The sequence below is a fragment of the Crocuta crocuta genome, unplaced genomic scaffold (assembly GCF_008692635.1).
Source record: "Crocuta crocuta isolate KB4526 unplaced genomic scaffold, BGI_CrCroc_1.0 scaffold184, whole genome shotgun sequence".
NCBI classification, from domain to species: domain Eukaryota; kingdom Metazoa; phylum Chordata; class Mammalia; order Carnivora; family Hyaenidae; genus Crocuta; species Crocuta crocuta.
Window position 1 is genome coordinate 2735829 of NW_027530006.1, and position 22601 is coordinate 2758429.

Below are 22601 nucleotides of genomic sequence, written 5' to 3' on the forward strand. Positions count from 1 at the left end.
CCATTGATAACAATTACAAAATTACAGAACTGCACTGTATAATCTTCATGACTCTTTTCTCTCCTGAAATTTAATGATGAAGTAGTTCCAACTGTTAAATCTCATATATCCATGCATATATGGAAAATAATTAACTGAAAATCATGTTAGTTCATATTGATCTTCTTTTATAATTTTTTATTGTGGTAAGAACATTTAATATTAATTTTATCCTCTTGACAAATTTTTAAGTGCACAATGCAGGACTGTTAACTATCATAATGTTGTAGAGGGGAGCTCTAGACCTTATTCATCTTGCATAAATGACACTATATACCCATTGAAAAGCATTTTCCCATTTCCCTCTCTCCTCATTATCTGACAACCACCATCCTGTTCTGTTTCTATGAGCCTGACTACTTAAGATATCTAATATAAGTGGAATCATGCTATATTTGTCTTTCTGTGACTGGTTTATTTACTTCAGCACAATGTCTTCCTGGTTCATCCATGTCATTGCATATGGCAGAATTCCCTTCTTTTTTAAGGCTAAATAATATTCCACTATATGTTTATGTCCCATTTTCTTTATCCACTCCTCTGTTGGTGGACATTTAGGTCATTTCCATATCTTGGATATTGTGAATAACAATGCAATGAAATGGGACAGCACATATGTCTTTAAGATCCTAGTATCAATTCTTTTGGCTATATAACCAGAAGTGGGATTGTTAGGTCATGTGGTAATTCCATTTCTAATTTTTTGAGGAATCTTTTTTCCATACTGGCTGCAATACTTTACATCCCCAACAACAGTGTACAAGCATTTCAGTTTCTCCACATCCTTGCCAAAACTCACTATCTTTGGTTTTCTAAGAATTTTTGAATAGCAAAATCTTTAATTAATTATAAAATTATGCAGAAAAATTTTCACTATTTAACTTTTTAGGTGCTGTTTTTCTTTTTTAATACATAGTGTTTAATATATGAAAGTAGTTTAATTGACTTGATACTTTCAAAATATTTCTTCCATTAACAATCTCTATATTTGCTTCTACCCTTTAGAATCTAGAGCCATGGCTCTTAAACCCATTCTAAATGTAGAATAACTCCCATGTTACACAAAAATAAGTGGACTCCTGGACTGGTATCTCTTTTGGTCAATATTAACTTTGTCACATAGTGATGCTGAATGTATCTTTTCTTCTTACATGAAATCCAAACTCTGTACAACATCTGTTTTAGTAAATGGAGTTTTAGTGGTTAGTTATTTGTGTATATCAAGCCATCTGTATGTTAAACGATTTACTGGCCATTTATTAAACATATGAAAAAGCACCACTTATTATTTAAGCCTACGATTTTGCAAGTTTGAACAAGGGGTTCTTCTAGTCTTGGTTAGATTTACTGATGGGTATATTATCAGCTTATAGGTCAGCAGAAGACTAGCTGGCCTATGACAACATCAGTAGGCACAGCTTCCCTTGTTGCACATAGTCTCTCACCCTCCAGCTTACTCACCTGACAGCATGCAGGGATCCAAGAAATTAAGAGGAAACATGTAAGGTGTTCTGATGCTTAGGCTTAAAAGTCCCCCTGTCACTTCAGCCATGTTCTATTGGCTAAAGCAGGTCCCAATACACAAAGCCAGCCCAGCTTCAAGAGACAGGAATAGACTCTGGTTCTTAATTGGACAAGCATGGATACAGAGAGGGAGAAACAACTGTCATTTTTCAACCAATTCCCACATGACACTTTCTTATTTTACTTCATGTCTAAGATCCTATCTTGACACTATATTCTCAGAGACTATTTCTCCTGCATAGTTGCTGTGACTCAATCCAAATACAAAAGTCTACCCTCCAAATGCAATCTCCATGATTTGCTTCTTACCACTATGTCAGACTTTTTTTTCCAGGTTTATTTGTTTATTTTGAGAGAGAGGGAGAGAGAGACAGAGACAGACAGAGAGACAGAGAGAGAGAGAGAGAGAGAGAGAGAGAATACCCTAATCAGGCTCTGCACTGTCAGCACAGAACCCAACTTGGGGCCTGATCTCATGAACCAAGAGATCATGACCTGAGCTAAGATCAGGTTAACCAACTGGGCCACCCACATGCCCTCAGACCTTTTTGATGTCAGATTTTCACCTGATTATTTCACACTCTTGCATTCTCCTCTAACTGTGCTCCACATACTTACCTGGTCTCTAAACCTGAATGAGTCTGGTCAAATGACCTTCTCTAGCACAGCAGCTTCAGTATTCTCCATTTCAGTCATGTCTTGAATTGCCCACTGGATGAGCCTCTATCTTGGTGTGAGCTAAATCACAAACACAATAAATGATTCTAAAATGGCTCTTAATATGAAGAATGCAGGGAAGTGGTAGGCAGAGAAATTAGACAGAAAACAAAACTAATGGCTTAATAGTGACAACAGAGTAAAACCCAGTAGAATCTGCATTAAGTCCATAGGATGGAAAGGAATCATGAGATACGTGTACTGATGGCACCACTGCCAACCACAATTTCTAAAATAAAATGTAAGGGGAAAGGACCTTGTAGTTGGTTCCTTTTAGTAAACCTCAAGTCAAGTATGAGACGAGATGATGCAGAAAAACCTGGAAAAAGAGTCAAATTTGCCTTTTAAGTGCCAAGCTAGTGTGAATGCTCAGTGGAGTCTTTCTTAGGACAAAGTTCAAAGAACACATGTTACCAGGAACTTGATATTTGTATATCGTATGGTGGCTGTCAATTCCAATGTAGAAAGGTAGAGCACTGGGATATGTGAAAAGCAGCTATTTTATATTATGGATGGCTCAGGAGTCTGAACAATTTAGATCTAATTATATTTTCATTGTGAACTCACTTTAACAGAAACTTGTGACCTAAAATTTGTCTGCTTAATGGATTTTTCTCACAATAATTGTATTAATGGTGAACTAGAGAATCATTTTCAGCTGGACTAGCAAATCACTGACATGAGCTTCAGGGATATGAATGTTATGTCATTTATTATCCAAAGAAGAAAATAGATTTATGCCAACAATTTTAAAAAGAAATTTGCTAAAGAGAGGGGCTGCAGCTTTTCTCTACGCATGGTGATCACTGGGTAACTTGGTAACAATTCAGAGTCAGAAACAGAAAAGTAAAACTACTCAATGAAGACCCAGTCAGGAATCAAGACAGTGAAGACAATGCAGGCTAGCCAGAGTCAGACATACGGGGAACTAGAAGGAAAAGGGCAGAAGACAGAAACTAGAGGAAAACAGAGGCCGGGGGGAAAATGTGAATCAGGCTTCTAGTACAAACAAGCACTTCTCAGTCCCAAACCCTCTGTGGTCACTGAAATTCAGGGCATACAAAGTGCTACCCTGAAACCTTTAACACTAATGGTAAGGATATTCACAATTTGTAGAATTACAGATCTATATTTACCACCTAAATATCAACTGTTAAAGGTACAGATATATTTAAATCAAGAAATCAAGAAATGATATTCCAAATATAGATGATACAATGTGTGAGCATATTTATTTTAAACACAGCTAATGGTAGTATGATGCAATCTTTAATTAACAGCTCTTCTAAATCATTCATAGTTTTTATGTAAAGTTATCATATTCTTTTTTCATTTAATAACCACAAAATATCTAAGAAAGCCTCCAGATCTGAAGAGAAACGAGACTTCCTCCATCACTTGTTCTCACTCACACACTGAAACACTGAGGCAGCAGTATGCACCAATCTCTTCCCACTTTATACATAATGGGAATTTCTAGCTTAGGATCTTATCCTTCTAGAATATATACTATTTCAGAATAAATGTTATTAACAAGATCATTCAAGCCAAACCCATTCCCAACTCAGTGACAATAAACTATGTCTACTGGGGGAAAAAAGTTTTCAGCAAGCCACGGAGAAATTCCATTAGATTAAAAAAAATCTTGGGGCACCTGGTGGCTCAGCATATCACGATCTCATAGTTGATGAGTTCAAGTCCCATGTAGGGTTTTGTGCTAACAGCTTGGAACCTGTAGCCTGCTTCGGATTCTCTGTCCTTCTCTCTCTGCTCCTCCCCAGCTCTCTCTCTCTTCCCCTCTCCCTCTCTCTCTCAAAAAAAAAAAAAGATTTTAAAAAATAACTTCAATAAAAAATTTTTAAAATCCTTATATGTTTTAAAATTTTAATGTTTCAATCCATGTGTGTATATGTACTGACTATAATCACTTTCTAGAATCTTAATTTATTTCATCATTTGGTTAAACACTGTTTGATGTTGATAGCCTTCAAGAAAAGTAATTTTCTGGTCTTTTATCAAATAATGGGTGTCAGTATGTGACTAAAATATGCATAAGCAGAAAGGAGATAATTCAAGACAAAAAGACTCTGAATATGCTTTCATTTGAAATATTTATCATCATCATAATTATCCATAAATTAATATATGTCTTTCTTACTTTGTTCTCTGAAATTGGCTAACACATCTACTGTGAAGGGAATATCTTGGTTTCTTTGCTGGTTAAATGTTAAGTTCATAATTGATATGAATCTTTTACTTTCAGATCTATTATGCCCAGGTTAAAATTTTTCAGACATGATGATTAAATCATGATATTCTTAGTCTTTATAAATTTATGTTCTTTTATCTGAATGATATGAGTTTATGTGTTTATGATTAAAAGCTACAAGAGAATCCACAAAATTAGAAAAATACATGTGTCTGAATGTTGAAATTAGTGACAGGTCTTCCTTCTCTTTTGTCATTTTAAAAGTGTCATTTTTGGCATTTGTTGGAATATTGATTTCTGTGAAAAATAAACTATTTGTAATTACTCAAGTATCTAAAAATGTTCACTGCTGAACACTTATGTGTAATTTCATGTAAATGTATAATACAGTTGTCTTAAGTGGGGTGGCTGGGTGGCTCAGTTTTTTGAGCACACAACTTCAGCTCAGGTCATGACCTCATGGTTCATGGGTTTCAGCCCCGCATCAGGTTCTGTGCTGACAGCTCAGAGCCTGGAGCCTGCTTTGGGTTCTGTGTCTCTCTCTTTCTTGCCCCTCCCCTCCTAGCACCATCTGTCTGTCAATCTGTCTGTCTCTTTCTCTCTCTCTCACTTTCTTTCTCAAAAATAAACATTAAAAAATGTAATGTAATTATTATTAGTTAGAAGAAAATGACAAACTGTTTTATATTACTAAAATAAAATATGTAGGCTATGTGTATGAGAAAGCATGTAGAATTAAGTCATATATATATAATTTAACCATATTTAGTAGTATATCAGGTTTCTAGAAACTTTGATATAACAGATCCCCACACTCTGAAATAAAAAAAACTGACTAAGAGACACGAACTCCTATGCTAAAGCCAAAGGTTTAACCCTTATTACTTAACAGTCTATTAACTCTTCGGTAGCTTATTATACTGTATAAATTTTATCTAGTTTTCCAGTCCATGGCAGATTAAAAGTAGATTATAGAGGATTTGGGGAAGGAATATGAGGTGGAGGGGGAAATGGTGAAAATTCAGGAAAAGCAATAGCTGACAGTCTGACAGACAGGTAAAAACAGAAATGGGCTGTGTATTAAATCATCACCATAAAAAATAGCAACAATATCCAATATTTACTATATCTTTCTTTTATATTATATACCTTATTACTATATGCGAGTCACTAAGGATCTGCATGGATCATTTTATTCTGGTTCTCAAAACAACTCTGTAGGATATGTATAATAATTATTACCCTTTTTATATGAGGACTGTAAGGCTGGGAGGAGGTAAACAATGTGGCCAAAGTTACAGAGTTACCAAGTTACAGAAGAGGATTTCAAACCCAGACATCCACTCTGTATTCCACATATTAAGAGTATAACTGTGATTAATACATTTTGTGTAATAAAGTATACAATAATCCTTACAAAATTATTTGTCTTAAAAAGAAGTAATGCATAAGGACATGAAGTTCAGTTATCCAGAAAACCTACACACATGGGTACACGTTTTCTAATCAATGAAGTGCTGGTGTTTCTCTCTATTCACTAATTTTTACATCTAAGTTAAAACACAGTTCATTTGAATAAGAGTAAATAAGACTTTCAACAAGGTGTACTGACAAACCTAGTATTTTTCTTTCAAAATACTTTAAACTGTTTTAAAAATTTAAAGAAACAGGGTAACAACTCTCTTCCAGGTTTTTAATAAAGGCTAAGTAGATGTTCTGGTATTAGCTTGTAAAATGCTGAGTCAAACACTAAGGGTAATTTAAGTCTTGAGAACTTTTAAGAGTTATATAGTTAAGTCACCTAGGGGCCATATCCTATCTGCTAGTTCTATATTATTACAGGCTTTTAAGAGAAAGTAACAGTGGCATTTTCTTTTTCCAGCCATATTCAGAAACTGGTATTAGTAAAAGCATGTCTCTGTTTGTGCAGCTGCGTTTTGCAAGCACTAAAGCTTTTTGAAGTGTACCCACAAGACAGGCAAAAGCTCTTTGTGCAATGGTATGTTTGTTGAAAGTTAAGCCAAGGTGACACTTAAGTGTAAACAGTTGAATCATCTTGTTGGAGTTGATTAGGTTCAAACTTTATTGTGCTGAATAGGTAATATTACTAGGATGCCATTTGCTCAGAGTTTCCTGCAATGTATTCTGACTGTTTTGGAGCCAACTGACCTAGGTCTAGTCTAAGTGTCTTAAAAACTAGTGGAACCAAAAAGGCTTTCTGTTAGAGAGAACAGAACCTGAGCTCAGCACTCCCCACCAATTCCCAGGCACTGCTGGAGAGACTTTAAGCCATATTTTACTGGGGAAATCAGCAAATTCAGATATACACAGGAGTCATATACACACAGGTATGTCTTCATCTGGGCTCAAGATCCAATTGAAACAGGTATCTATAGCTGAAGAAATAATATTGGAACCTGGGGCTACTGGGTAGCTGAGTTGGTTGAGCGTCCAATTCTTGATTTTGGCTCAGGTTATGATCCTGGCATTTTGGGATCAAGCCCCATATTGGGTTCCACACAGAATGTGGAGTCTGCTTGAGATTCTCTCTCTCTCCCTCTTCCACTCTCTCCCTCTCATATTCCATCTCTCTTTTTCTCTCTCAAATAAAAAATTTAAGAAAAAGAAATATGATGCAATCTGTCCTTTAAAAGGAACACCAACATAATCTGATACCTGAGAAGGAAGGGAGAAGGTAATAAATAACATAATTTATTATTAGTGCTTGAATTCTTTTTATTTATTTTTTTTATTTTAGAGAGATACAGAGACAGAGAACATGAGTGGGGGTGAGGGCCAGAAAGAGAGGGAGAGAGAGAATCTCAAGCAGGCTCTACATTATGCTTGGATCCAGATTCAGGGCTCAATATCATGACCAGGGGATCATGACCTGAGCTGAAATCAAGACTCAGATACTCAACCAACTGAGCCACCCAGGTGCCCCTAATGTTTGGATATTTTGAGGTCATGAACTCAGCTCATCTGGTTATCAGAAATAGACAGATAGAAGACTTTACAAAGTTTGATTTGCGGCCATCATTGACGTTCAAGTTGAGATCAAGGTTAGACATAATTATATGTATATTGTAGACATAACTGGGTATCAGGACCATGTGCCCTTGATAGTTTTGGTCTAGATAACTTACCTGTAAATACTTGGACTAGTTTCGTGGATTTCTTTCTTAGAATCAGAAGTCTTTTTTAAAATGGAAAAACACCAGTTACATTAGACCTGGTGTGACTGAGACAGAATGGAGTTTGGAACTCATCCCACCTAAACACCCAGGAAGCTTCCAAAACATGTGTGGCACAGAGGAAAATCATTATACTGGAGAATCTCAAAGGTTTATGATTGTGTCCCTTTAAGTGATGTTTGTTATACTGATCTGCTGTGATTTCAAAACCAAATTTGTACACAGAAGAAAAAACCAAATTTGCCATATGTAACTAACTCATATACTAAAACAGTCGGTCATTCTTTTGCTACTTTTGAGGCACCATAATTCTGGGACTGCATCATTTTTCTAGACCATGACCTTAGTTAATAAATTTTAAGTCTTTTTTTTTCTAATTTAAGAGGCCACAGGATATTCTTTGTTAAATGACATCAGGACATACTACTAAATTTGGAAATATAATTGGAGTTTTCTCACAGCACTCAAACTTGAGTCTCAGAAACTTTGACTCGAAAAACGAGATGATTTTACTGATCACTTGTGAAAAAAAATCTGTAGGGAAGAGGGCAGATCTCTGAACTGAAAAGGCAAATTTTAGAATCTGTTGGAAAGGAAAAGTTGTGCCATGTTACTGTCTAATTCGATGGATTTTAATCCTCATTTGATGCTTATTAGAATCACCTGAGGCTCTTTTAAATATACATGTGTTCAAACTCCATCCCAGAAAATTAACTCTGAGTCTCTAAGAGGTGTCCTAAGACATAGGTATCTTGTTTTGTTTACATAACTTTTAACTGTAGAATAGTTGCACACTTACAAAAGATAATTCCAAGGATAATTTAGTCACCCTATACCCCACACTCGATTGCTACTATTATTATCAGTTAACACTAATATGATACATTTGTTATAACGATTATACCAAAAATGATGCATGGTTATTTATTAATGAAAGGCCACACTTGAAGGGCACCTAGGTGGTTCAACTGGTTAAGCATCTGGCTCCAAATTTCAGCTCAGGTCATTATCTCACAGTTTGGGGGAAGGAGCCCTGCATCCCTCTCTCTCTGACTCTCCCCTGCTGGTCAGTGCATGTACTCTCTGTTTCTCTTAGGTGCATGCTCACTCTCAAAAATAAATAAACATTAAAAGAAAAAAAAAAAAGCCCGTATTTGAATCAGATTGTCCTACTTTTTACCTAAAGTCCTTTTTTCTGTTCCAGGATCCCATCCAGGGCACATTACATTTAGTCCTCATATTTCCTTATGCTTCTCTTAGCCATGACAATTTCTCAGACTTTCCTGGATTTTATGACTTACACAGTTTTGAGGAATACTCATCAGGTATTTTGTAGACTGTCTAACCATTGATATTTGCCTGATTTTTTTCAAGAATGAACTGAAATTATGGGCTTTTGAGAAAAAAAAAAACAAACGCCACAGAGGTAAACTACCAGTCTCATCATATCACATTTAGAGTACATGTCATCAGCATATTACTGTAGACATTGACCATGATCATTTGGCTACAATAGCTATTTATCAGGTTTCTCACTGTGAAAGTACTACTTCTTTCACCTTTGTTACTACATTCTTCAGAAGAAAGTCATTATGCACAGCCCACACTTACAGAGAAGGTAGTTATGTTATATTCTCCTGAAAAGTGGAATGATTACACAAATTATTTGGAATTCTTCCCAGGAGACTTGACATTTTTTATATATGTATTTACTTATTCATTTACTCATGTAGTCATTTATTTCATTATTTATATTAGTATGGACTCCTGGATATTTACATTATACTTTGGGTTATATTCCAATATTACATTATTTATTTTGCAATTCCAATTGTTGCAAAATAGGCTATTGAGAGCTCTTTTATGTGGCTCCTCTGTCCCTTTTATATACCCCTATCATTTTGTTTTCTGAGCTCCAGACTTATCTGCATATTCCCTGCCTTTGCCTTACAGTGAACCATTTCTCCAAGAAGCCCTGCCTGGTTCCTTCTATTGGAACACGGTATTAGAGGCCAACATATGGGAGTATGGTGTGCCCACTGCTTCTGAGGTGTTTTTGTTTCTGACTCTGTCAAATGACATAGTGAATGACAGAGTTGGAAACTGCATGTATGCATTACTAACCTATAAATATGCAAGTATCTATAATAAACTAAACATGAGTTCATGCTGATGTCTCCAGCTCTAACCCATGACCCCATGGATCATTTTAGCCTTCTCCCTTACTTACCTAAAACCTTCCCTCCAGTAATGAGAAGCCTGGATCCAATTATTCACCATCTATTTACTTAATGGTTCAATTCCACTATATGTGTATAACAGTTTCAGGATTATTAACCTATGCCGCTGTAGACACTAACTTTACTAACTAGATTACAGTTTTTCTGTAGAGTTTATATTGCCTTTAGTCCTTAGTCTCTACTCAATTCCAAAGTTACTTAATGCAATACCTTTCCCTCCACCTTATTCAGTAAGATTATATATTTATTACGCAGTTAGATTATTTGTCTACAGTCTACATTTCAACTTGGGATTCTCTGATCTCTTAATTGATACTTTTAGTATGCATATGGTAAGTTTCAGTGTTTGGGCTGTATAATTTTGTGGGTTTTGACTAATGCACAGTGTCAAGTATCCAACATTAAAATATCATACAGAATATTTCTGATTCTCAAAATTAGAATGAAGTTTTTTTTAAGCTCACCAGGAGATTCTACTGTGTACCCAGAGATCAAGAACCACTAGACATTTCTGTCAAGGTCAAGTTCTGGTGAATCCAAGAGCTTAGTTTTAGTGTTTTGTGTTTGTTTGCTTTTTAGCTCAGAATCTAGAAAAATGCTGTATTTCTTACTGAGTGACAGTGCCAAGTCAGCTAACTTCCCAGTCCAGATGAAGTATTCCTTCCCTGAGCATTTCAACACCTGCTTCAGGGTGGTTTGAGGTCTTAAACAGATTAATGGAAGTAAAACAATGACAGTGTTGAAAAGGAGTAAGTATTTAGTAAATGTCAGCCATTATTGCATTGTTTTCATTATCCTTCCTTTTACTCAGGAGGTACTCCAATCCAGTTTGACAGTGATGTCCCCATAGCTTCTTAACATGCCTTACAAGACAGTCTCCTGTTTTTGGTTTTTAATTTTTATGTGTTCTAAGTTAGACATTGACCAGGTTGCTGTCCCCAGAATCACGTGGGGTGATAGAAAACCTCTGATGCCTAGTATGCAGCCAGAGTCACTAGATCAGAATCTCTGATGGTGGTGGTGGGGCAGAAAATGTGGGAGCCCGACAGTGACCACAAGAAAGTGTGGTTAGGGACGCGGGGATGTGCCTGCACACGGGGCTCCCTGCCTGGGCAAAGCATGCCTGCAAACAGGATGCTCTGCCAGGAGGCCTGCACACAATATCCAAGTTTCATGGTCCGCTCGCAAACGAGGGAACATGCCCTCCTTAGAAATAAGGAGGAGGCTGGAATTGTGGGCGGGCCTCTTAGTAAACATGTTGTGGTCGCTTCCTCCCTTTGCTCCCCCCGTCCTTGAAATGTGTTTGGCTACGTGCCCTTAATTGGTAAAGGAATGCATCTTGTAGATTTCAGTNCTGTGGGTTCGAGCCTCTCATCGGGCTCTGTAGCGACAGCTCAGAGCCTGGAGCCTGCTTCTAACTCTGTGTCTCCCTCTCTCTCTGCCTGTCCCTTGTTCACACTGTGTGTGTGTGTGTGTGTGTGTGTGTGTGAGTGTGTGTGTGTGTGTCTCCCTCTCAAAAATAAAATGGTGCAGAGTTCAGTGTCACTTGCGATGTGAAGTCCATTTTCTACAGTCTAAATCCTAGTCTAACCTGTGTCATGAGTTTTAGAATGACTTTATAATTAAACAGTTTTCGGGGTGCCTGGGTAGCTCAATCAGTTGAGAGTCTGACTTCAGCTCAGGTCATGATCTCATGGTTCGTGGGTTTGAGCCCCACATCANAGTGTCCTGTCTTTGTGTCATTTCGTTCGCATCAGAAAAACTGGCTTTGGTACAGTTTAATGATCCCCAGGTGAGTTCAATGCGGAGCCAAGTTGCAGAGCCACTAAGCAGAGTAGGAGGGCTCCTTCTCTACTCCAACTCCTTCAGATTTCTCTGACTCACACTTGAGAAAAGACTTTAAGACGTCACATTATGACCAAAAAGAACAGCCTGGCTGAATGTGCACATGAGTCACAGAAAGTGAATATTATAGCTGTGATGAGTAACTTTCCCTGACTATAAACATGTTTCCAAATCCAATTCTCAGGACTCTGTTTAATTCCAATAGCTCAACATAGTTAAGATGAGGACAACTTAAGTATCTGTCTTATCAGTTCTTTCAGATTAAATGAATGACTCTCCAACCTTGTCATTATTTCCTATTGCAAATGGAGGCTAATGACATCTTGATAACATATGTTTATATTTCAACCATTATTGTTCTAGGGTTTTGTTATATACTGATCATTTCCTTTGTGTCTGGTGACACAAATATGTACTTTTTCTATCCTCTCAATTTCTGTCTCTTGCCCTCCCTCTCCCCCTTCTACCATTCCTTTCTTTCTCTCCTTTCCTTCACGTCAGCATTTCCCAAACTATTTTCAAATAACTTACTTTAATGTGAGATGTTAAAAGATTTTAAAAATAGTGCTGCCTTGTTCTTTTAGGAAATACCATATCCTCCTGCCAATATCTGCAAAACAAATTAGCTTATTAAAAAAATGATATGATATTCTCAAACCATATAATTCTGTTTATATTAAGTTGTCCATTCACATATGATAAAAAATATTCTGGGGTAAGTGTCGCCTGGGTGGCTCAGTTGGTTAAGCATCCAACTTCGGCTCAGGTCATGATCCCACAGTCTGTGGGTTCGAGCCTCTCATCGGGCTCTGTAGCGACAGCTCAGAGCCTGGAGCCTGCTTCTAACTCTGTGTCTCCCTCTCTCTCTGCCTGTCCCTTGTTCACACTGTGTGTGTGTGTGTGTGTGTGTGTGTGTGTGTGTGTGTGTGTGTGTCTCCCTCTCAAAAATAAAATGGTGCAGAGTTCAGTGTCACTTGCGATGTGAAGTCCATTTTCTACAGTCTAAATCCTAGTCTAACCTGTGTCATGAGTTTTAGAATGACTTTATAATTAAACAGTTTTCGGGGTGCCTGGGTAGCTCAATCAGTTGAGAGTCTGACTTCAGCTCAGGTCATGATCTCATGGTTCGTGGGTTTGAGCCCCACATCAGGTTCATTACTGTCAGTNATGTTAATATTCAAAATTCAGTAAATATCTACCACTTTTCAAGCATTTGTATATATTATTTCATCTCATAATTTCTTTACATTAACCCTGTAATAAATTGTCCTATTCTCAGGAGGGGGGGGAGAAAGACTCAGAAAAAGTAAAATATTAGTGTGAAGTAGGATTCTTGACCTTGACACTACTAATATTTTTGGCCAGATAATTCTTGGCTGTATGGGGGGCTGACCCTTGTTTTCCAGGATGTTAGGCAGCACCCATGGCCTCTACATACTATATCACAGTAGCATATATCGCTCCCAAGCTGTGAAAACCAAAATATCTACACACATTGCCAAATATTCTCTATGGGATAAAAGTGCCCCATTAGTTGAGAACCACTGGTTGAAACCCACATAGCAAATGAAATGCCAAAAGTCAGTATTTTCAGTTTTGTGTCTAGACACTTAGCTGCTTCTCAAATGTAATGCCTTTATGGGGTTTGAGACCTATCATGTATCATTAATTGCTACCCCCTTCCTAAGAAGCCACCATCTTTATCACATGATGCATTATCTGTTACTGGTGAAACCAGCTAGTGCAGATGAGTTCTGTACTCAAGTATAACTTGGCATGGGCCATGGAAACAGACAGGAGCTAGTGGCTCTTGCCTTTCAAATTTGCACACTGGTATAAACTAAAATGTCCAAATGAATCTCCATCACCAGTAAAACAGATGGTGGGTCTGTAATTTCATCTCTGGATATACACCACAACATTATAACTGGAGCTCCACAGCACATAACCTCCCAGAGCATGTGGCATTTTCCAAACTGGCATCAAGTTTCTTTATCATTATTAAATTCTTCTAACACAATGATGATAATTAGATTTTTCTTTATCTTTCTGGCATTTTTTAAATCTTCTAAATGTTAGCCAGATTTTTTCCCCCATAGATCCTTCTTCCTCTCAATTATGGGCTTTCTCTTGGTTCTGTAACTGTATTAGAAGTCAACTTCCTGGGGCACCTGGGTGGCTCAGTTGGCTGAGTGTCCGACTTCAGCTCAGGTTATGACCTCACGGTTTGTGGGTTCGAGCCCCGTGTCGGCCTCTGTGCTGACAGTTAGCTCAGAGCCTGGAGACTGCTTCTGATTCTGTGTCTCCCTCTTTCTCAGACCCTCCCCTGCTCATGCTGCCTCTCTCAGAAATAAATGAAACATTAAAAATTAAAAAAAAAAAAAGAAGTCAACCTCCCTAATTTCCTCATCACCTGCATCATCTTTTTCTTTGTAAAGCTGCAATTTTTTTTTAAATTTTTTTTTTAATGTTTTATTTATTTCTAGGAGAGAGAGAGAGACAGCATGAGCAGGGGAGGGTCAGAGAGAGAGGGAGTCACAGATTGAAACAGGCTCCAGGCTCTGAGCCGGCAGTCAGTACAGAGCCCGACGCGGGGCTCGAACCCACGAACCGCGAGATCATGACCCAAGCGAAAGTCGGACACCCAACCGACTAAGCCACCCAGGCGCCCCAAGCTGCAATTTTTTTGTAGAGAAATAATTCCCACATTCACTTATCTCTTTCTGTTCATAGATACCTGCCCCATCAATAAATTATCTCCTTCCTGCCTCTGAAAAAGTTAAATGCCCAATTACTACCTTCCCTCATCATGTAATAACTCATCCTCATATCTCTAAGGTAGATATATAATACGTACATACATACATATATGCATACATACATAGGCAGATACAAAGATGGAAAGATAACTTATTCTTAAAATAATTAAAAAAAAGAATTCTGATCTGACATTTCCTTCCACATAGTTTTACTACATAAAAGTTTTAATTAAGGAGAAATATCCAATTGAGTCTCTTTTCATACAGAATTTCAGAAGACAACCAAGTTAAGGCCAAAACTTCTAAGGTGACTGTGATGTATTTAGCCCTAAGCTGCATTGTGCCAGATCCAAGGTATGAAAAGTAAAGACATCATCCTTCAGTTCTCTACCTCTTAGCAGTTTCCAGAAGGACCCAGAATGTTCTGCAGCCATAGAGCCAAACTGCCTAAGCATGAAAAGATTCCCATTTGGCATAACATGAAGGTTTACTTTTTTCCAAATTCTTTGCATATTTTTATTTTTAAACATTTTTTTTAATAGTTTATTGTCAAATTAGTTTCCACATAACACTCAGTGCTCATCCCCACAAGTGTCCTCCTCCATGCCCATCCCCCCCTCCCCCCCCATCCATCAGTCCTCAGTTTTTGTCAGCATTCAAGAGTCTCTCATGGTTTGCCTCTCTCCCTTTCCCCCACCATTTCCGCCCTTCTTCTCCCCCTTGTTCCTCCGTCAAGTTCCTCCTAATCCTCCTATACGTGCAAACATATGAAATCTGGCCATGTGTAGCAACATGGATGGACCTTGAGGGTGTTATGCTGAGCGAAATAAGTCAGGCAGAGAAGGACAAATATCATATTTTTAAACATATTTTTAATGTTTTATTCATTTCTGAGAGAGAGAAAGAGATAGTGTGAGCAGGGGAGGGTCAGAGAGAGAGGGAGACACAGAATCTGAAGCAGGCTCCAGGCTCTGAGCTAGCTTCAGCAGGGAGCCCGACGTGGGGCTCGAACCCACAAACCATGAGATCATGACCTGAGCCAAAGTCGGATGCTTAACTGACTGAGCCACCCAGGCTCCCCGTCAAATTCTTTGCATATTTTCAAAGGAACCTGAGATTGTTTAAAGTTTTAATTTAAATTTCATTAGTTAACACAGTATAACATCAGTTGCAGGCATACAATATAGTGATTCATTACTTCCATAAAACACCCAGTGGTCATCACAAGTGCATTCCCCATCACCTATTTAACCATCCCCTCACCCACTTCTCTGGTAGCTAAGTTTGTTTCTTGGTTTGCCTCACTCTTTCTCTTTTTCTCCTTTGCTCAAAACCCCTCAACATTGAATAAGGGATCAATAGTTAAGGTGATCTTTTATCAAATACTACTTGAAAGACTGAGAAAGTCAGATATACCTTGCTTCTTTCTATTCCAAACTTTCTTATAAACCTCCCCCTATTACTACTACTCATCTTAAAGATTGATTCCTTGCTTCTAATAATTAGCATCAAGACCTAGAAGTTCATGGCCAGAGAAAAAAAATACAACTTTCTGAAACAACTTTAAAACAATCAGTAGGTATACTGTAGAGTAAATTTAAGCTTCCTAAAACTTTATCTTAAAAAAGCAACTATTGGTGGCTCAGTCGGTTAAGTGTCTGACTTCGGCTCAGGTCATGATCTCATGGTTCATGGGTTCGAGCCCCGCATCAAACTCTGTGCTGACAGCCAGCTCCGAGCCTGGAGCCTGCTTCAGATTCTGTACTCCCTCTCTTTCTGACCCTCCCCTGCTCACGCTGTCTCTCTCTCTCCCTCAGGAATAAATAAAAAGCGTTTAAAAAAAGTTAAAGAGCAACTATTTTTTAAAAACATATCATCTCTAAACTGCTGACAATACACTTTCACCCTTCTCCATTCTGGGTCTGATCTATAATACCCAGGTCGGCCTCTCCATCTCCATGGAACTATGTACTTAGCAAATCATCTGAGGTCTCATGATTCATAACCAGAAGATTCCACAACTGGAAACAGAACACTGGAATGGGAGGAGCTCCAGCACTACAGGAACAGAGGAGAGAATCTTAAAATTTGCTGATCTCAGCATTTGCTTAGCACTGTGCTTAGAACATTATTGGATATCCAATAAATATCTGTCAAATAATGAAACAATAACATTAGCACAACATGATCCACAGCAACAGCCACATATATTATTTAGGTGGATAAGAAATAAGTTAAAAGGTTTATATATTATTTTATGTCATTCTTACAATGATTTTTTTCAGGAAAATAGTATTACTGACTTTAACTTCATAGTGTCAATAAACTAAGGCTTAAAGAGGCTGTACTGACTAATTAAGGACATGCCTGAACCAAGACTGTGAATCTCCAAAACATACACTCTATTATAGTCCATTGCTTCTGTCTCCCCTGGTCTTCCTTCCACAAGTATTTATTGAATGCTCACTGTGTTCTAGGTACAGGGGATACAGCAATAAAAAGGAACATATTGTCCCTATTATGTGGAACTTAAATTCTTTTTAATTTTTTAATTTTATTTATTTTGAGAGAGCAAGCACAAGTGGGGGGAGGGGCTGAGAGAAGCTGAGACAGAATCCTATGTAGGCTCTGCACCATCAGTGAAGAGTTCAAGGTAGGGCTTGAACTCATGAAATGTGAGATCATGACCTGAGCTGAGATCAAGAGTTGGAGGCTTAACGGACTGTGCCACATATGTGCCCTACTGGAGAATTTAAATTCTTACGTGAAAAGACAGAAAATACCCATGAAACATAATAAGTATGTATGTTATATAGTATGTTATACAGAACGTTAGGAGGTAATAAGCACTATGGAATAAATTTGGAAACGAGGAGAGGATTGATGAGTATGAAAGCAGGTAGTACCATTTTACATGAATTGGTCAGCATACACACATTGAAATAACAACATCTTAAAAAAGACTTGAAGAGGAATAGAGATCATGAAGGCATCTTCTTAAAAGCCAGTGCTACCTAGAGACATACCAACACTTAGGGTCTTAATTCGTTGTGCTCAATTCCGGTAACAAGGGAGACTGTGTCCTAGAATTACAGAACCGTACAATATAACCAGCCTTTAATCTGAAAACACCTATCAGTTAGCTTTTTAACCATGGCAAAATCTTTCACATACTACTCATCTTTCCCCCTCTCTGACTTTATTTATCTCCATAGCATTCATACCATTTAATGTAAATGTATTTTACTTATTTGCTTATTTTCTTTCTATGTCATTATAATGTAACATTAATACAATGAGAGCAGGAACTTATCTCCATTTTGTTCATATCTCCAATAACCCAGAGGACTGCATGACATATAATAGACTCTCAATAAATATTATTGAGTAAATTAGTCCCATACAAAAGAGCTGGCAGCGTCAGACACTAGTTGAACATCTCCTGGGAGGGTGACCTGAAAATGCATGTCAGTCTATTGCTCATCTGTAAAAACAAAGAAACAAAAAGCCTTCTTTGTACTACCTCAAGGACTAAGTGCCAAGTTATGTGCCCACACAGGGGCAAATGCAGCTGGAGCTCTCTGTCTTTATGTGCTATCCAACTAATCAGTGAATGTTTTATTTTACCATTACATGCATTGCTCACTGTCCCTGTTTTGCTAAGTGAGAAACCTCAATCACTCAGGAGTCTAAAAACCAAAAATTAAGATTCAAAGTATATGTCCTGGATGAGTAAGAGCTAGAGAGCATGTTCATCCTCAGTTCCTAGCTCAATGACTGAAACTCAAAATGAGTGTTGAAAAAATGACCAAATGTACAACATCTGCATTTCCTTACTATTAGGAGATAACTTTGACATCTCACTGCCTTAATAAAATTAATATTTATTTCTGGTCAAGTGAATTTAGTTTATGGAATAGATGCTTTTCTCTTCCTATTTTGTAGCTCAGAGATCTCTCTTTCTCATCTGCAAGATAATGGGGTTGATAATATAGATATCTTTTGACTTCCTCCCCAACATCCATTTTCCCCTCTTCTTTTAGCATTGTAAATTTCCATTTGTAGAGAAGCCATTTGGGTTCTCTTTTGGGTGGTCTTGGCTATCCTTCCAAATGAAGGGGTGGGCTCTGGATGACTAAGGTAAAGCAGTGTAGTCCATCCTCTTGTGATCCGAACCATATAAAAACCTGAGAATGAAGTACATTCTGTAAACAAAGAGTGGAGTAATGAGAAGTGATACAATTCTTAATAGATTTGGAGCCACTAGATCAAGCCTTCCCTGAAGCTTCACTTATATTCAGACTACTAATTTACGGAGACAATTAATTAATTTTCTTTTTGCTTAAGTGAGTTTGAGTCATGTATTCTATTGCCTGCAGGGAAAAGAGTCCTGATAGAGATGATCTAATTGATATAACCTCTAAACTCCCTTTCAATTCTAAAGTTCTGAGCCTTGTTTATTTGTCTCCTGATTGAGGATTATTTAGAATTAAAAGGAAAATAAATTCAAAAAGGCTGCCAAAGACAGACCAAGAGTACTCCAGAGAGATATGGCCAAGGTGAGAAACCTTAGCAGAAAGACTCTCTGAAGGCACATTCATCTGAGGGAAACTGATTTATGGTAGGCTCAGGTCTGCAGTATTTTATATCTTTAATGGCCAGTAAATAAAAAGAAATTGTTTCTGTCAGCTTACCACCTCTCTTATCATGAATGGGAGAAACAGAAGTGCCCAATCTTCTAAAAATTACATAAAAGCCAACCAAGGCTCTGAATGCACCTTCTCCAAGGAGTAAAATGATTTTGTATTTTTACAGTAGTTGTAGCATCATGTTAACATCACATAACAGAGACAGTAATGATCATAACTTTTAATAAGCTTAAAAGAACACTTCATTTGTACTTCACAGTGATGTTTAAACTTCAGATGTAAGGATACTAAGATGTATTTCTTACTTGACTGAGTTGTATCATGTAGCTGAGGGGAGGCAAGAAACACTTATCCCTCTGAGTGCCTGGGTGCTAGTGACACCACAGTACAAAACTTCCTAAGACTGTTAAAAACTTCCAAAACACTTCCTAAGACTATATATTACCTGGAGATATCTATTTTCCTCATTTTAGATGTTATTTTTATTTATTTATACTGATTCAATTTATCTTTAAATCTCATTAGTTCATTGCTATACAGTATACATATATATGTATATATATATGTGTGTATATATATATATATATATATATAAATTAAGTGAAACTGAATAACTGACTTCTGGTTACTGAATTATTTCTTTTAGTGCACAGTAAAATATCCTAGAACCCTGAAGGAGAAACACTGGGATAGTGAAACTTGTCACCAGTGAATGTAATATTTAAAAACAGTAAATTCTAAGGCCTATTTCTAAATGCAGAGGTTTATGACCAAAGAAAAGTCATTTCACTGTTTTGTGCCATATTTTCTTTATTTATAAAACAAGGATTAGAATAATAGTGTTACAAAGGGCTGTTGTGGCAACAAAATGTGTTAACTTATATAAATACTTAGAGCAATACTTGGGTTTTTGGCTCCTGACACTGCATTTCCATTTGTGGTAGTCTTTTATAAAGTTACTTCAGTTAAGTAAAATACAACTATTGTGAGAAAAATGTTAAAAGGACACTCATAGAGTGGCATGTAGAAATGAAAAACTATCAAGTACTATCATTCAAAAAGAAGATAATAGAAAGAATGAAGGGTAAGCAGAATCTGAAAAGCAAATATTAAAGAGTCCAATGGATGTGAAAATATGTATTTTATGATTCAGGATGTAAAACACATTCCAAGCATGAAAAACAAAAAGTAATTCAAATCTATGCTCTATATTATAGAGAAACTTCAGAATACCTTATGGATCGTACAATCAGAGAAAATAAGAGTAGAACTTCAAAGGCAAGAAAACTAAACTCATCTTAGATTATTTCAGACATCTATCCCAGACACTGTATATCTGCAACACCTACTGGATGGTACCAGTAGCAATGAAAATGAAGAGAGTGATTCAGAAAACAATTCAGATGAAATATCAGGGCTTGGAGGTTCATTACCTAAAGAGAGTGAAGACAGAGAAGATAAGGCTCCAAAAATGACTGCCAAATTTTAAGCAAACATACTCAGGAAGCTGTTCTCTAAGACAAGAGCAGAACCAGAGTGAGATTGGGAAGATCATGAGTTCTTAAATGAATTCAGGAATATGGGGAAATCTATAAAACCTCAAGTACATTTGCCTTATAAGAATTTGGAGCCTGAAGCTAAGTTGGGAAGTCACAACTTTAAAAAAGATTTAGTAGTTATCAAAATAGAGTTGATAAATAAAACTGTGGGATGAAATACTAAGAACACCCAACAGAGAAGGGGAGCAAGAAGAAAATCTTGTGATAGGCCTACAAACAAAACATTAGGCACACAGAGAAAATCTTCAATTCAAGAATTAGAAGGAGGAGCCAAGCTCAATATTATATAAACTTGAAGAATGAAGAGTTTAGAAAAGTGTATGGTTATATACCTGACTATAAGAAAATGGAAATTCAATTTTAAATTAGTTTAATCATAAGGAATTTTATAGAAATTACACATAGGTCAGTTCTTTGATAGATTACATTTAAATAGCTTAAAAATGGCAAAGATCTCAGTTCTTCAAACTTTCTGCTTTGCCATCTTTAGCACGTGACTGCCTTTCAGATGTCCTAGTTCCAGATATAACATGCCTACATAATTATGCCCAGTGGAGCAAAAGGCATATTTCATTTATACTTCCATTTATCCACAGAAAATCTTCCCCACACAATCCTCCCCCACCAACTTCCTAGGTTCAACTGTTCACATTGTTTCACTGCTCATTGTCCACGCTCAAAGGCCATGCTTCTTCCTAAACCAATGAATGGTAAGGAGAACACATTTCACCTATGATTCACTTAAACGTCATAAAGATCCATTACCTTTCCTAGTGACACAGTCTGGCATAAATGAACCATAAACTGGGATTCTGCCAAAAGGAATGTGGGAGCAAAGGAAGGTTTTAGTTAAGAACTAAGAGTGTCTGCTAAAATGGTAAGGATTAAATGATACACAACAGTCAAAATTAGAAAATAACAAGAGACCACTGAACATATTCTTTAGAAATGTGTTATTTGGGATTTCTTTTATAAACCAGGCACTATTGAATGTGTGTAAAACAAAGATTAAGTAAAGCACAGTCCTTGCCATTTAGGTGTCTATGGTTGATAGACAAGTGTGCAGTACAATGATGAGACTGAAGACCAAGTAATAGAGGACCAACCTGCTTATTTTATCAAGAATCTTATACCACAAACCAATTTCCACAGAAATGAATTTGCTCAAATACTACAAAACACTACTTGAGAACATTATCTTACCCAGCAAGCCAAGCTTTTATATTTTTAGTTTAGAAGAAAGTAAAATCAGGCGGAACTTTCTCTTTGATCATATTACTGGCCAGGTATAGTATCTGTAGACACTGGAATTTAATTTGAGGATTTATATCTGTAATTTCTACAAAGTTTAATTTAGTTTAATAATCAGTTTGTCTTAATAAATATCATATTGAGTCTGATCTTATGGTAAGTAGGGTAAATACATTTTTGGGAAGTAGGTTTATAGGAGAGAAAAAGGAAAGAATTTGAAGAACAATGCACTAAGCAGTTCTTAAGCACTTATATATATATAAGATATATATATGTATATGTATATATATATATAAATGTATATATACACATCTGTATTTGTAAGTATATACCACTGTGACACTAAAATTGAGAAAAGAATCAAAATTCACAGGTTATGATATTCCGTGTTGTTAAAGTTTTATTTAGACTCATAAAATATTCATTGTTTGGTCATTAGACTAACAAATACTTTATGGGCAAAAGTTAGTTTTTAATCTCCTCTTGTTAATTTAAAAAATAAGAGGCGCCTGGATAGCTCAGTCAGTTAAGCATTTGACTTCGGCTCAGGTCATGAGTTCAAGCCCCGCATAGGGCTCTGTGCTGACAGCTCAGAGCCTAGAGCCTGTTTTGTAT

The 22601-nt window shown here is 36.9% G+C and overlaps 1 long non-coding RNA gene across 2 annotated transcripts in view; it reads right to left on the reverse strand.

Moving 5' to 3' along the window:
* LOC144231281 (uncharacterized) overlaps positions 1-22601 on the reverse strand; it is a 70959-nt gene that overhangs the window by 2860 nt on the left and 45498 nt on the right. For both annotated transcript variants that reach the window (XR_013335024.1, XR_013335025.1), the window contains exon 4: positions 2182-2301. This is a non-coding gene — a long non-coding RNA (uncharacterized LOC144231281). The remainder of the gene's footprint in view (positions 1-2181; positions 2302-22601) is intronic.